General features: G+C 37.9%; 1 non-coding gene across 1 annotated transcript; it reads left to right on the forward strand.

Annotated features, from left to right (window-relative positions):
- Positions 1-3,395: 3,395 nt before the first annotated feature.
- On the forward strand, positions 3,396-3,502 carry LOC113870515. Its single transcript, XR_003505539.1, has one exon. It is a non-coding gene; the product is annotated as a small nucleolar RNA R71 (small nucleolar RNA).
- Positions 3,503-17,639: the final 14,137 nt, after the last annotated feature.

Below are 17,639 nucleotides of genomic sequence, written 5' to 3' on the forward strand. Positions count from 1 at the left end.
AGAATCCATCTTAATAATCTGGGCTTTGCATCCTGTTTTGTCAAAAGATATTTAAGAGCAGCATGATCAGTGTATACAATCACTTTCGAACCCATTAAATATGATCTGAACTTATCAAAAGCATATACAACAGCTAAAAATTCTTTTTCTGTTGTTGTGTAATTCACTTGTGCAGGATTTAACACTTTGCTTGAAGAATAGATAGCATGTAATTTCCTATCTTTTCTCTGTCCTAACACAGCACCCACTGCACTATCACTTGCATCACACATGAGTTCAAAAGGTAATTTCCAATCTGGTTTTGCAAGAATAGGTGTAGAAATCAGTTTCTCTTTTAAAACAGAAAATCCATGCAAACAATTATCATCAAATATAAAATCTGCATCCTTTATAAGTAAATTACTCAAGGGTTTAGCAATCTTGGAAAAATCTTTTATGAATCTTCTATAAAAACCAGCATGTCCTAAAAAACTTCTAACTCCCTTAACATTGATAGGTGGAGGCAATTTACTAATGACTTCTATCTTAGCTTGGTCCACCTCCATTCCTTTCTCTGAAATTTTATGACCAAGGACAATGCCTTCTTGTACCATAAAATGACACTTCTCCCAATTCAACACAAGGTTAGTGTCTTGACATCTCTGCAAAACAGTGGATAGATTAGCTAAACAATCATCAAAAGAATCACCAAAAATAGAGAAATCATCCATGAATACCTCTGTGATGTTTTCTACCAAATCAGAAAAATAGACAACATGCATCTTTGGAAAGTGGCAGGGGCATTACACAAACCAAATGGCATTCTCCTATATGCAAAGACTCCAAATGGACATGTAAATGCAGTTTTCTCTTGATCCAAAGGATCCACAGCTATTTGGTTATATCTTGAATACCCATCAAGAAAACAATAAAATGAATGTCCAGCAAGTCTTTCTAGCATTTGATCTGCAAATGGTAGTGGGAAATGGTCTTTTCTAGTTGCATCATTTAATTTCCTATAGTCTATGCACATTCTCCATCCAGTCACAGTCCTAGTAGGGACAAGTTCATTCTTTTCATTAGGTACAACTGTCATACCACCTTTCTTTGGAACAACTTGGACTGGACTTACCCAATTGCTGTCAGAAATAGGGTATATTATTCCTGCATCTAACAGCTTCATGACCTCCTTTTTAACTACCTTTTTCATGGCTGGGTTTAACCTCCTTTGTGGATGCACAACAGGCTTAAAATTCTCTTCAAATAAAATTTTGTGCTTACAAAATGAAGTATTTATACCTTTCAAATCTGCAATACTCCATCCAATTGCAGATTTGTGTTCTCTTAAAATTCTCAGCAGTTTTTCCTCTTGTTCTTCCTTAAGTTCATTATTGATGATGACTGGATTTTCATGTTTCTCATCCAGAAATGCATACCGCAGGTGGGAAGGAAGTTGTGTTAGCTCTAGCTTTTGCTTTTCCTCTTCTTTATCATCCTCTTTTAGCCTCTCCTTCACTAAATTTTCTGCAGATTTTTGAATAGGCAGAGCCTCTAATTGCTGCTGCACTTCCATGATGTATTCTTCATGCAGAAGTTCAGATTTGTTATTACCTGCAAATATTATTTCTTCTAACACAGCAAGTTCATCAATTTCATCAATATGGCGTTGTGTAATAAAAGCATCTAGTATATCTACCTTCATACATGTACTATCTTCAATTGGATATTTTAAAGCTTCAAACGCATTAAACACTACCTTCTCATCTTGAACACGAAGCATAAGTTCACCTTTCTGCACATCTATTAAGGCTCTTCCGGTTGCAAGAAATGGCCTTCCTAGTATCAAAGGAATGTTGGAATCCACTTCTATGTCGAGAATTACAAAATCTGCAGGAAAAATGAACTTATCAACTTTAACTAATAAATCTTCAACAACGCCATATGGATAAGTGTATGATCTATCAGCTAGCTGCAGTGTAATGTTGGTGGGCTTCACTTCCACTATGCCAAGTTTCTGCAGAACAGCTAATGGCATCAAATTTATGCTTGCTCCCAAGTCACACAATGCTCTTCCCACAGTGCAGTTTCCTATTTCACAAGGAATGCTAAATGATCCAGGATCTTTCAGCTTTTGAGGAAGCTTTCTCTTGAGAATGACACTGCACTCCTCTGTCAAAGGTACTGTTTTATCATGCTCTAGCTTCCTTTTTCTGGAAAGTAGTTCTTTCATAAACTTTGCATATGAAGGCATTTGCTCCAAAGCTTCTGCAAAAGGAATGTTAATTTGTAATTTCTTAAAGACATTCATAAACCTTTCAAATTGTTCCTCTTGTTTAGGATTTTGGACTCTTTGAGGATAGGGCAGCCTCTTGTATTTTTCTGGATCTATTGGCTTACAAGCTTCCTCAAAGAGTTGCTTTTTGGTTTTCCTCTCAGAATTCATAGGAACATCTACTTTTTCTTCTGAATGGTCTTTCTTTAATAGCTTAAAATTTCCTTGTTGCAGATCTTGTTCAATTTTTCTCTCTTCTCCATCATTTACTTTCTTTTCTGCTGGTTTAGGGCTTGCAACTACAGCTCCACTCCTTGTAGTTATGGCTTGACATTGCTCTTTAGGATTAATTACTGTATTGCTTGGAAATCTTCCTTCATCCCTACTGGATAGTTGTTCAGCTAATTGTCCGATTTGTGTTTCTAGTTTCTTCATAGAAGCTTCTTGGTTCTTGAAGCTTGTTTGAGTCACCTTCATGAATTGCAGCATAGTTTCTTCCATCTCAGTCAACCTCTCATTCATAGGCTTAGAAAAATTCTGATTTCCTTGAGGTTGAGTGGATGAATTCCTCTGAAAATAAGGCTGTTGTGTTGCTGGACCTGCATTAGAAAAAGGAAAATTTGAGTTAGAATTCTTTGCAGCAGAATATTGATTATTCCAATTAGAATACTGCTGAGTTCTATTATTCAAAAATTGAAATCCAGGGGGATATGATGACTGTTGTCTCTGAAAATTATTCAAATAATTCACTTGCTCTTGTGGTTCACTTGTGGATGCCTCACATGCACCATTTACATGGTTTCCTCCACAAAAATCACAACTTAGCTGACTAGTAGGCATACTCCCTGTTTGCAGATTGCTGATTTGTTGTGTTAAGGCAGCTAATTGTTCTGAAAACATTTGATTTTGTAGCTGATTCTGTGCAAGAAAAGTTTCCAGAACCTTAGCTTCATGACCAGAATTTCTTCCTTGATTTCTTGAGTTTGAATTCTGATACATTGAAGATGCCATCATCTCAATAATTCTTTGAGCTTCTTCCAAGGATTTTGTATTTAATGAACCTCCAACAGCAGCAGCATCAACCATTGTTCTTGTTACTACATTCATCCCATTATAAAAAGTTTCCAATTGCATCCAATCTAGGATACAATGATGTGGATACCTTCTAAGTAATTCTTTGTATCTTTCCCAAGCTTCATACAATGATTCTCCTTCTTGCTGCACAAAGGATGTAATTTCTCCTCTCAACTTAGCAGCTTTGGATGGAGGGAAGTACTTAGTTAGAAACTTATTCACAAGTTCTGTCCAGGTTGTGATGCTTCCTTGTGGTTGAGCTTGTAACCAACATTTTGCTCTATCTCTCAAGAAAAAAGGAAATAGTCTTAATCTGATAGTGATGAATCCACATTTTATGGAATTTTTACTTGTTATTTTAATGTTTCTTAATAGAAAAAGTAAACTTAGGGTGGTAAATAACATAAAAATATTATTTTGGTCAATTTATAATAGATTTCTTAATTTTAGGTTAATTTACATTGATTTACATAGATATAGTTTGTAATTTTGATCATTTGAATAATTGTGTAGGAGTTTCTAGACTTTTTCCATGGATTTTTAGCATTTGAGAAAGTTTGAGGTGAAAGTGATCACTTTGGAGTCCATAGTGAACACTACAGCAAGCTTGTTCCAGAAAGGTAGACCAGAGTGATCACTATGAACCCACAGTGACAACTCCAGAAAGGCCAAAAAGAACAATATCCTACGCATAGCTACTATGGAACCATAGTAGACACTCTGGAGCAGCCAAAGTTATCACTCTGATGCCAAAGTGACAACTCCAGAGAGGGCAAAAACACAAGACCTGCGCATAAACACTATGGAGCGAGAGTAATCACTTTGGGACGTTGCGCGTTATCACTATGAAGCCAAAGTGATAACTCCAGAGAGGCCAAAATCACAGACCTTGCGCGCTATCACTATGGAATGTGCGTAATCACTTTGGAACGTTGCGCGTTATCACTATGAAACCATAGTTGTCACTTTGGGTGAAAATTTCTGCACTATAAATAGAATTTGAGAAATTAGGGTACGGAGCTTTTTACATTTCCTTAGATTCTTTTGCCACTTTTTTGCAGAGCTTAGGATCTTTGGGTGACAGCCAGGGGTCCATTATAGGTTTTAATTTTCAATTTCCCTTTGATTCTCATTGATTTTACATTAATGTTGCTTACGTTTCTGCATTTCCTTCTTTCATTTGTGAAGCCCATCCATATGGAGGGCTGAATTCTCTTGTAATTCCTAGTCAACTCACATGGTTCTTGAATTCTTGGGTTTAATGGCAATATTACTCTTTATTTCCTTGGATTTATTAACCCCAATCTCTGAATAAAATGAAATTTGCATGAGGGGAACATTGCTTAATGAACCCTAAATTACCCAAATGAAATTCTAATCCAAAATTGCTTAATTTTGATTAATCTTTGAGATTGCTTAATCTTGGGGATAGAGATTGGAGCCCATTAAGATGCTTAATTTTAATTGGGATGCTAAAGTTAATTTTCACTAGTTAGATTAACTTAATTCAAGGGAAAAATAGGGGATTATTGAATCATTTGGAAGAATAGTGATAGAACTCATTGATTGACTAGGGATTACTCTTCTTAATTGATTGAATTTTACTAGTTTACATTTTGCTCTTGATTAAAATCTGGAAATTGACAAACCTCCCCCCAATTTACTTGCTTTAAAATATATGTTTACACTTGTTCGATGTATGTTCCCAACCAAAAATTCCTTGGAGACAACCTAGGATAACACCCTAGTACTGCATTCATTTCTTTGCATATTTGGTGAGGATTAACGACAATCTTTTGCATGACGAATAGCTAAAATTCGTTTCATCACTTGTCCCCTTTTGGCACTTTCTGTCGCCTTTGGACCCAAGTTCCAGTTTTGGTCACTTTCTGCATTATTACTCTGTTTTTGCTGCACATTTCTGCAGAATTTGTTAGCTTGTGTTGTGTGTTCTTGCAATTAGTTGTAATTTCTTTTCTGTTTTTGTTGCTTAACTTCTTTGCTTCATATTACTACACATAGACATTAGTTTTCTGCATAATTGTCATATGATTTTCTCTGCATTTTTGCTGTTTCATCTAGCTTACTTCTTTTCATTCCTTATAATTAGTTTCTAGTGCATGACCAGATCGAATCCTGGAGACTTGTATCCACTTGACCCAGAGATTGATAGGACATTTTATAGTAGCATTAGAACACATAGGAATAGTTCTGAACATTTTGAGGAGTCTTCATCTCCTTCATCTATCTATTCATCACCCCATTCATTAAAATTTGAAATTGAAAAAATGGCTGACAATGAAAGAACATTAAAGGAACTGGCTGCACCCGATGTAACATATCAAACTTTATGCATACAGTATCCTGATATTGATGCTCCTTTTGTTCTAAAAACTGGACTAATACACTTGTTGCCAAGATTTCATGGCCTTGCAAGTGAAGATCCACACAAGCACCTCAAGGAATTCCACATTGTTTGTTCAACCATGAGGCCACAAGGTGTGCCTGAGGAGCATGTCAAATTAAAGGCTTTTCCGTTCTCTCTGATGGATGCAGCCAAGGATTGGCTTTACTATCTCCCTCCAGGATCCATTGCTAGTTGGGACAACTTGAAAAGGCTTTTCCTGGAGAAATTTTTCCCAGCGTCAAGAGCTGCGTCCATAAGAAAGAAAATATGTGGGATAAGGCAACTTGAAAGAGAAACCCTCTATGAATATTGGGAAAGATTCAAGAGGTTGTGTGCTAGCTGCCCCCATCACCAGATTAGTGATCAATTGTTGATACAATACTTTTATGAGGGACTGCACCCTATGGACCGAAGCATGATAGACGCTGCAAGTGGAGGGGCGTTGGTTGACAAAACTCCAGTTGCAGCTCACAACCTGATTAAGAACATGGCCGCCAACTCCCAACAATTTGCAATAAGGCAAAATTCTTGTGTTACCAGAAATGTGAGTGAAGTACAAGTTGCTGAATCTAGTAAGCTGGAACACAAACTTGATGAATTAGCATCCATGGTAAAGCAATTGGCTTCCATACAAAAGAGTGTTGCTGCATCCTCACCTCCTCCACCATCCATTCCAGCCATGTTGTGTGGTATTTGCTCAGCTACAGATCACTACATTGATAGCTGCCCCACACTACAAGAGTCTGACACTCTAGAAGGTAATCCTCAGGCTTATGTTGCAAACATTTACACTAATAAATTTCCTTTTCCAAATTCGCAGCAACAACCCAATTGGGATCTATCTTCCAATAGATACAACCCAGGCTGGAGGAACCATCGAAATCTAAGATGGGGAAGCAATTCTCAACAACATAACCAGCAGCAAGGCACTCAATATGAAGCACATAATGCTAGCCCTCTTCACAACCAAATGCATCCCAGAAAAATGAACCATTATTGAAGGAGCTCATGAAGCAATTGACCATGAACAACATCACTTTCCAGCAGAGAACTGAGGCTAGTATCAAAACTTTGGAGAATCAAATGGGACAGTTAGCCTCTTCTCTAAACCAGATGCAATCTCAAGGCTCAGGGAACCTCCCTGCACAAACTGTTGTGAATCCCAAAAATGTGAGTGCAATCACCTTGAGGTCTGGGAAAGTGATGCAAGAGCCCACAATGCCCAAAGAGAAGGAAGACTCAAGCTGTACTCCAACTACAGTTGGTCAAAATGGAGAGGAAATGACTCAAGAATAACCAGAACCTACTCCTACCCAACCAAAGGTAGCAGAAAATGTTGAAAGGCCAATTCCTCTACCATTCCCTCAGAGAGTTATTCAGCCGAGTAAAAAGATTGAAGAGGCTGAGAAAGAGATTTTTGAGACCTTCAGGAAGGTAGAGGTGAACATACCTCTACTAGATGCAATCAAGCAAATACCCAAGTATGCCAAGTTCTTGAAAGATTTATCCACCTATAGGAGGCGTCTTAAGGGTAATGAGAAGGTAAATATGGGTAGGAATGTGTCTGCACTTTTTGAAAAACAAAGGTCTACAATGCCTGAGAAATGTAAGGACCCAGGAACGTTCACTATCCCATGCATTATTGGTAATAATAGGATTGAGAATGCTATGCTAGATTTAGGAGCATCTATAAATGTCATGCCTTTGTCCATTTTTACTTCACTGTCTCTTGGCCCTCTACAGCCTACAGGTGTGGTTATTCAGTTAGCCAATAGAAGCATAACAAACCCAGCTGGGATTGTTGAAGATGTACTAGTCAGGGTGAATGATCTCATCTTCCTAGCTGACTTTTACATTTTGGACATGCAAGAGGGAGAGTCAATGAAGAGTGCTGCACCAATCATATTGGGAAGACCGTTCTTGAAGACCGCAAGAACGAAAATTGATGTGCATGCCGGGACACTTACCATGGAGTTTGGGGACAGCATTGTGCGCTTCAACATACTTGATGCTATGAAGCATCCATCTGAAGAACATTCTGTCTTCCAAATTGATTTATTTGATGATTTGATAGATGAACAATTTTCTGAATTTTTAGAAACAAATTTTTCTTTTGATTTTACTGAATGTATTGATACTTCTATTTGTGAATATTGTAATAATTCTTGTATGTGTGACTCTTGTGTTTCTGACTTTTTGAATGTGAATTCTGCAAATTCTAATATTGAAGAGATTGACAAATTGATAGGGGAAGAATGTGATGTTTTGAAATCAGCAAGTACAATTGAATCTAATCCCTTTGATTTGAATGTTGCAGAGATTTCTTCTACTGAGAGTGCTAAACCACTTCCCTCTGTGGAGCAACCTCCAGCACTGGAACTTAAACCTTTACCAGAACATATGAAATATGCCTATCTAGAGGCAAATGAGAAGCTTCCAGTGATAATCTCCACCAAACTGAATGTAGAACAAGAGGAGAAACTCCTAGAAGTGATTAAGAGGCACAAGAAAACTATAGGCTGGACCCTTGCTGATATCCCTGGAATCAGCCCCTCTCTTTGTATTCACAAAATATTATTGGAGGAGGGTGCTAAGCCAGTGAGGCAGCCTCAGAGGAGAGTGAATCCCATTATTCTAGACCTGGTGAAGAAGGAAGTCACCAAGTTGCTGCAAGCTGGGATTATCTACCCTATATCAGATAGCACTTGGGTTAGCCCGGTCCAAGTGGTACCAAAGAAATCTAGACTCACTGTGGTGATGAATGAAAAAGATGAGTTGATACCCACCAGAGTCCAGAATAGTTGGAGAGTCTGCATAGACTACAGAAGGCTTAACCAAGCAACCCGGAAAGATCACTTCCTATTACCTTTCATTGATCAAATGTTGGAAAGGTTGGCTGGTAAGTCTCATTATTGTTTTCTTGACAGTTTTTTTGGTTATTTCCAAATTTGCATTGCACCTGAAGACCAGGAAAAAACCACTTTTACATGTCCTTTTGGCACTTTTGCCTATAGGAGAATGCCCTTTGGCTTATGCAATGCTCCAGGAACATTTCAAAGATGTATGTTAAGCATTTTTTCTGATTTAGTGGAGCATTGTATAGAAGTTTTTATGAATGATTTTACTGTGTATGGCCTATCTTTCTCTGTATGTTTGAATAATTTGGAAAAAGTATTGAAAAGATGCATTGATACTAACCTTGTGCTGAATTTTGAAAAATGCCATTTCATGGTAGAGCAAGGTGTAGTGTTAGGCCATATCATATCTGAAAAGGGAATTGAAGTAGATCCTGCAAAACTTGATGTTATTGCACAATTGCCTTACCTTTTTTGCATTCGAGAGGTTCGTGCTTTCCCTGGCCATGCAGGGTTCTACAGGAGATTCATTAAGAACTTCTCCAAAATAGCCATTCCCCTGTCCAAGCTTTTGCAAAAGGAGGCTGAGTTCAACTTTGATGAAAAGTGCAAAGAAGCATTTAATATGCTTAAGGAAGCCCTGACCACCACACCCATCATCCAACCTCCAGATTGGACCACACCATTTGAATTAATGTGTGATGCATCCAATTTTGCAGTGGGGGCCGCATTGACACAGCGGGTTGGTAAGTTTCCCCATATCATTTATTATGCTTCTAGAACTTTGGATTCAGCACAATGTAATTATACCACAACTGAAAAAGAATTATTGGCCATAGTTTTTGCACTGGACAAGTTTAGATCATATCTATTAGGGTCAAAAGTTGTGGTTTTTACTGATCATTCTGCCTTGAAGTATTTGCTGAAAAAGACAGATTCTAAGCCCAGACTTATAAGATGGATGCTCTTACTTCAAGAATTTGATTTGGAGATCAAGGATAGAAGTGGAACTCAGAATTTGGTAGCCGACCACCTGAGCAGGATAGAGGGAGTTCTAGACCCTATTCCAATTTTAGATGATTTTCCTGATGAAAACTCTTCCAGTTGTATGCTTCACAGGCACCCTGGTATGCTGATATTGTTAACTTTCTTGCTGCAGAAGTTTTTCCAGCAGGTGCACCAAAGGCTAAAAAGGATAGGATAAGGAGCGATGCCAAACATTACGTTTGGGATGACCCTTATTTATGGAAATTCTGCAGTGACCAAGTCATCAGAAGATGTGTGCCAGATGAAGAAATTCCATCCATACTGCAGTTCTGTCATGCCTCAGCTGTAGGAGGTCATCAAGGGCCTCAGAGAACAGCAAGAAAGGTGCTGGATACAGGGCTGTATTGGCCATCTATTTTTAAAAACTCATGGCAAGCATATTCTACCTGTGAGAGATGCCAAAGAGCGGGAGGGGTAATTACAGGGAGACAAGAGATGCCCCAACAGCCCATTCTCTATTGTGACATCTTTGATGTCTGGGGTATTGATTTTATGGGGCCATTCCCCTCCTCTTTTGGTTTTCTTTATATACTTCTTGCTGTTGATTATGTCTCAAAATGGGTGGAAGCTAAAGCCACCAGAACTAATGATGCTAGAGTTGTTGCAGAGTTTGTTCGTAGCAACTTATTTTGCAGGTTTGGAATTCCTAGGGCCATCATTAGTGATCAAGGAAGTCATTTTTGTAATAGGACTATGGAAGTCTTGTTGAAGAAATATGGAGTTGTACACAAAGTTTCCACTGCCTACCACCCACAGAAAAATGGGCAGGCCGAGCTCTCAAATAGAGAAATCAAGAAAATACTTGAGAGAGTAGTGCAGCCCCATAGAAAAAACTGGAGTCGCAGGCTTGATGATGCCTTGTAGGCACATAGAACAACATTCAAGACACCCTTGGGAATGTCACCATACAGGGTGGTCTATGGAAAAGCCTGCCATCTGCCAGTTGAGGTGGAACACAAAGCTTATTGCGCAGTAAAGGCTTGCAACATCCATTATGATTCAGCTAGAGAGTAGAGGAAATTACAGCTGCAAGAGTTGGAGGAGCTACGTCTTAAGGCCTATGAGAACTCCAGAATTTATAAGGAAAAGACCAAACAATACCATGATAAGAAGATTTCAAGCAAAGAATTTTATGTTGGTCAAAAGGTTCTCTTGTTTAATTCTCGTCTTAAACTCATGCCTGGAAAGCTCAAATCAAGGTGGCTTGGACCTTTCACTGTTACAAAGGTATTTTCCCATGGTACAGTGGAGATCATAAGTGACTCCACTAGCAAAAGTTTTATGGTGAATGGGCACCGCTTGAAGTCATTCTTGTAAAACTCAGCTACCTTGGAAGAAGTTGAAGAGATTAACTTGATATCGCCATGCACCAACCTCTATTCCATTCCTTGGCTCCTATAAATAATTTCATACGTCAAGCTAGTGACGTTAAAGAAGCGCTGTGTGAGAGGCAACTCACAAGTTGATTAAGAATTTTTTGTATTTATTTTTATTTTTACTTTTATTCTTTATGGTTCTTTTCATCCAAAAAGCATTTTTTATGATTGAGCTGTGAATTGATATGCATTAAACATGATTCTATTACATATTCTTCATTCTTGTCAGAGTGGACAGTTTTAAATTTTGAATCTGATTCATGCAGAGACCATAGAAAATCCCTATGCACCAAGACCTATCCAAGGTGTCCACTTCCATTTCATAGTAGTCACTTTCATGCTAAGGTAAGTGAATCCACTCTTTGTAGTTTTCACTTTCAGCCTATAGTGATCACTTTGAAGAGGTTTTTGGGTCATGGGTTTACGCGTCATCACTCCCAGTTCATAGTGAACACACGCAAATGTGAATAACTACAGAGGCACCTCCTGGACTAACGTTGATGCGCGTAGTTACTCCCATCTCATAGTAACTACGCACAAGCCACTTCACCAAAAGCCTTTTCTGTAGTTATCACTTTCATGCCATAGTGATTATGCGCACCACTTCACTTGCCAAATACAAATGCGTGTGTTCACTATGGTTTGAAAGTGATAACGCCCGAAACCTATATAAACTGAAAGTGTTCACTCTCGCACTCACCCTCTCTAAACTGAAAGTGTTCACTTTCACCCTCATCTCCCACCCCCCTTGATTTCCCCTCTTCCCTTTGTTACTTTGTGTTCAAACCTACTCCATTCTGCATTTCTGCAACAATATTGAACTTCCATCCAGGTAAATTTTCCAATTTCATCTCTTTCTGTGTTAGGGTTTATAATGCATAATTTGGCGGGTTTTGATCTGGGATTTTATACTTTGAAAATTTTGCGTGCATCCTATTAGTTGATGTAAGATTACTGATTCAAAGGGTTTAGGGGTGCTTAATTGTGATGAATTGTACATTTCACCATTGCTCTAGCCCTAACTTGCTCGTTGTCAATTGGAAACTTTGATTTTAACTCTCGTTTGTTGGGGTTTTCATGCAAATACTTTCAATTTGATCATGATTATGTGTTTGAAGGGGTTAGGGTACTTTCAATTGGGAAATATGCGGTGTTCCACCATTATCACCCCTAGGGTAGTCACTCTTGTTCGAAATTATGGATAACTGTGAATTCTGATGTAGTGGCAACCACTCTAGGCCTGTAATCCACTGATTTTAGCTATGCTTACATGCACAAGGTCTGAAGTCCTATCATGGATAATTACTATAAATTGGGAATTATGTTTTGAGCTTTTGCACTGAAATTATTTTGAACACTCTGTTATTTGCAATCTGAATTATTTGTGGAAAGGAATTAAATTTTTGTGCTTGCTTAATGATTCATTCCCCTGTGTATACATTTTGCCTTGAATAACACTTTGTTGCAATTGTTCTATACTCCCATTTGCCGAACTTTAACAACTGTCACACCATGCATACTTGCATCCCCAAATTTTCAATTCTTCTGTTATAATTCTCATTGTGCCTTACTGCACAGTGGTAAATTCAAAATGCCATTTTCACTGTTACACACCCATGTATTTCTATTTCATTTCTGCATTCTAGAATTTAAAGATTGCCCTGCCTATGCTTGAACCTTGTATGCATAACAATTGTGTTGACAATTCTGAACGACACTTGTTTGATCAAAAGGGATTGAGAGTTGTTACTTTGGTTATATGTGTTCTGTACTATTGCTGCATCATAGGGTGCCTACTTCCATTTTTAGTAGTGACTATCTTGCATGTTTAATATAATAAGGATTAATTTAATTTTCTGCCTGCATGATATTCACTAGTTCACTGCAGCCATTAGTGTACAAGCATGAAATGCCCTTCATTCACTCTGCATTACTTTGACATACTTAGCGTATGCATATCTGCTACATACTCTCACTCTCTGCATTGCTGTGCTATTATGTTAATGCATGTCTGGCCCTGACTGCACCCTATTGAACTTACTTCACCTCTGATACAGTCTGAACACACTTCTGCTGATCTTTGCTGCTCCAAATTAACCACTTTCATTTTGTTGTGCACATTACTTTAATGGAAAGTGGTTAATTAGATTACCCCCATGCATATTTCGTTATTTGTATTTGTCTGCATAGTTCTTGACATTTTGCTGGCATACAAAATGGTTTGTTACCACTTGTTTGCTTCATGTGCACTTAATTTCAGTTTGCTGCATCATTGCCTATGTCCAATTTGGTTGTCTTAATGCTGTTTTGCCTGAACCATAATGTGATCACCTTGCATTGTATCCTATTCCTGATGTTCTGGTTTGCTGTCTCAGTTAGTTAAATATTATTTTATTTGAAATACATCGTTGCTGCAGAATATCTCACACAGATTTCCTTTTTCTCTGCAGCAAAAATGGTCAACACACCAAGGAAGAGCACTCCAAGGTCTAAGAGGGCCAAAACAGCTGGTGTCTCTTCCTCTGCACCTCCTCCTAACCATGACCAGAGGTTTAGGTCCTTGGAACATGAAGAATATTTTAAAACAAATATCCTGAGAAGGAAGCTGGTACAGGACCGTAACTTTGAGATTCAAGAAGGCACTTATCCCCAATTTGAGGAAGAGATTCAGAGAAGAGGATGGGACCTTTTTACAACCTGTGCTGGAAATGGGTGGAAGGAAATCACCCAAGAGTTCTTAGCCAACGCAATGAGGATTAAAAGTGACACTCTCCCTCCCAAACACAGCATGGTGAGGGGAAAACTGATCAATGATGATGGTCTATTTCGAGGTGTTTAAAAGATTTGTTGTAAATCCTCATCAAAATTTAAACAAATTAATGTAGTACTAGGGTAACCCTAGATTGTCTCCCATGAACATTGGTTATTAATCTTCATTAAACATGTTGAAGGCATAAATTAAACAAGCAATTAAAATAGGGGGTTTTGTGGTTTCAAATCAAAATAAAGAGCAATGAGCAAATGAGTTTAATTAATTCAAACAATAGAAAACAACAATCCTTAGTTCATCCACATAGATTCTATCCTCATTCCACTCAAGATTTAACATTCATCCTCTCTTCCATGAATTAGGTTAATTTAACAAGCGAAAATCAACCTTATGGTCCCAATGAAATTACGCAATTTGTTAGGCTCTAATCTCTCATCCCAAAATTACGCAACCTTAGAATTAAACCTAGGATTAAGCAACCCTTGGTTTATAATCTCCTTAAAATGAAATTAGGGTTAATTGAGCAATACCCCCCTCATTCACCATTAATTCAATTCAAGAGACAAGGAAGAAGTAATTCATGAAAGAAAGGAATTATATTATCATTAAATTCAAGGAACTCAAGAACCCATGTGAATTCACTAAGGATTACACAAACTTAGCCCTCCATGGAAATGGGGGTCAAAAACGCAATTGGGAAATGCAGAAAACTCATTAACATTAATGTAAAAGCAAGAGAAATGAGAAACCAAACCCTAGGTTGGACCCTTGGCTGTCACCCAAGGTTGCCCTAAGCTCTGGAAAATATCCTAAATTGAGTAAAGAAGAGAAAAGGTTCAAAAAGTGTAAGAACTCCCTACCCTAATTTGGTAAAAATCTATTTATACTAAAGCTGGCGCCGCCCAAAGTAATTACTCTCATTCTTTCATAGTAACCACGCGCAGCATCAGTTGAGTTTTTCCTCTCTGGAGTGATTACTATGAATATTCATAGTAGTTACGCGCAGCACCTTCAATTTTTGCATGCTCTGGAGTGATTACTATGAATATTCATAGTAACCACGCGCAGGTTTGGTTGATCCTGGGTTGCTGTAGTTGTCACTTTAAGCTTTGAAAGTGATCACTTTGGTCCCTTTGCTGGAAATGGCTTGCTGTAGTTGTCACTATCAGTATTGAAAGTAGTTACTTTCACATCAAATTCCTTAAAATTCAATGATTCTTCAAAATAAGCTTGGGAATCCCTGCCACATTATTCAAATGATCAAAACATGAAAAATAAACTATCTAAATCAATGTAAATTAACCAAAAACTAAGAAGCCTATATTATTTAACCTAATTGGAATATTCATCTTATTTACGCTATCTAAGTCTATTCTTTTCTATAAAAAGTAATAAATGATGTATAAAAATTTAGTAAATTGTGGATTCATCACAACCCCAAACTTAAACTTTTGCTTGTCCTCAAGCAAACCAAAATTCAAGGACTAAAGTAAAAAAAAAGTTGGACTTATCCAAAAAAATTTCTCAAAATTTTTCTGTTCCAATCTTTCAACTCTAATATGCACTTTCGCCTTTTCAAAATCATGGAGTCATTCAACAAAGAAAGCACACTCATATCAATTAATTTTATGCAAAGTCCCATACAAGTGAAACAAAAATTCAACAAGGTTCATCATATTTCACACAATGCCAAGAAATTATCTGGCTCACAAGGTGGTGTTTCACTCTTCACTCATCAGTGTTTCAAGCTAGGTATTTTCCCTCAACACATGCAAATTGCTCTACCCTACCATATGCTTGCCCATATTCTCAATCTCCTTTGCCTTAATACAATGATTTACCTATCAAAAGGACTTGGTTGGTCACAAATAGGGATAGGTAAGGTTCAATTTGATCAAGGAGGGTCAAAAGCTCAGGTGGGTTTTCAAGATAAGGGAATTCTCTTGAGTGAGTGAATACAACAATTAGAATGAAATGCATCAAATGAGGTAGCCTAAGAGGTTTAAGCATTTTTCACCTTGTTTTTCATCATTTTTCATTATGTGAAGATCTCTTCAATCTCTTGGATCTTGCTTCATTTTATTTTCTTTCCTTTTTCATTCTTTCTTTTATGATTTATTGGACTTTGGCAACCACTTTTTTTTTTTTTTACATGTATTTTAACATGTATATTGTTCACCACCCCAAACTTGAGAGGTTGCTTGTCCTCAAGCAACTACCATCAAATTCAACACCCCAAACTTGGTATTTGCATTCACTCTTGATGTTACTCAAAAGAAATACGTTCTTGATGGAAGAAAAAAAATGTTTTAGCAAACTAAGTTTTGGCAAAAGAAGAGGATGTAATGCAATAAGGTGCAAAGGTGGGAAATGGTGAGTGGTTGTGTGTGTGTGTAAAGGAGGCCTCAATCATCTAGATAAAAAATTGCATAATGCATATTAAATTAAGAAGCAGGGCAAGTTCTAGAGAATAGATGCAAAATTACATGAAGCATACACACAGAAAGATAATTAGGGGCTCAATTCTCTACCATGGTAAAAATGGTGATAATTACTTAACATCATGTAAGGATAAATCACCTTGCAAGAAAAGATATTCAGCATGGCATGGAGAGAAAATTATTTACAAAAGTAGAGTGTGTTCATGAATTGAATGAAAATTGCAATAAGAGTCTAAGATTGGGATTACAAAATTTGGTTCAATTAAAAGAAAAAGAATAAAAATATATTTTTGTATTTTAATGTATAATTATGCAGGAAAAATGAGGTTAAGAGTATATGAAATAGAGGTAAAGAACTTCACCCCCCTTTCATGAATGATAGTGCCTCAACTCATGGGCAAAAAAATGATGCTCCTCTTGATGGAACTGAGGGCATTCTCTGCACAAAGAGATAATAAATTCAGCACCAGCAGAACAAAATAACTCAAACTCAGATAATATATATAAATAGCATGAAAGAGTTAAGTTGTTGTTCAGAGTAGAAGCAGTAAAGGGAAGTTAAAGGCAGGGAAAATAAAAAGAAAAGTGTACTAATTACAGGGAAATTGGCAGAAAAAAAAATATGTACAATGAAAGATAAGGTTAAATAAATAACAGAAATAAAAGTTTAAGACTATATTGCATCCTCATCAGCGCTGGAAGAGAGGTCATCATCATCAGCTGCATCCGTATCAGTGTCCTCATCATCTTGCCCCTCTGCTGCTGCAACTGGGTCTGGTACTAGCTCACCCTCAGAGCTGCTATCTTCCTCTTCCTCTTCCTCTTCTACTGTAGGTGTGAAAGGTGGGAGATCATTCTGAACTGCTGCTCGAAGATAAGGGGCTGGGAAGGTGGGGGCATAGTAGATCTGGTCAGCAGTCATTCCCATCTTCTTCCCCACGTTGAGTAACATGGTCTCTACAAGGGTCAGAGCAGCCTTCTGACCAGCATGTATAGCATCTTGTCGCAGAGCTATTTCCTTCAGCTGGTCTTTCATTTTAGAAGGAAGGCCTTTCTTCCCTGCAACTTGGGGAGGTATCTCTGGGGCTGAGCTCTTCTTAGCTTTAAACAGCTCCTTCACCATAGCTGTGGTGATGCAGGGAGCTGCTATGATTTTCTACTGATACTCCCCAAAGTCAACTCCAGCATCCTGGCAGAGCATAGTAATGATGGAGGGAAAACCCATGGAGTCCTTCTTCCTAGCTAGGATCTCCATGATGGCATTGCTGATAACATTGCCAACATGGATGGGCATCCCTGTCATGATGGCATAAACTAGCTCTGCCCTCTTCACTGCCAAGGTAGATGAGTGCATGACTGGCATGAAGGAGCTAAGGATGAAGATGCTCCAGACTTTGGCAGGTGGAAGGAGGTGCTTT

The sequence above is a fragment of the Abrus precatorius genome, unplaced genomic scaffold (assembly GCF_003935025.1).
Source record: "Abrus precatorius isolate BTA unplaced genomic scaffold, Abrus_2018 Scaffold6, whole genome shotgun sequence".
Classification (NCBI taxonomy): domain Eukaryota; kingdom Viridiplantae; phylum Streptophyta; class Magnoliopsida; order Fabales; family Fabaceae; genus Abrus; species Abrus precatorius.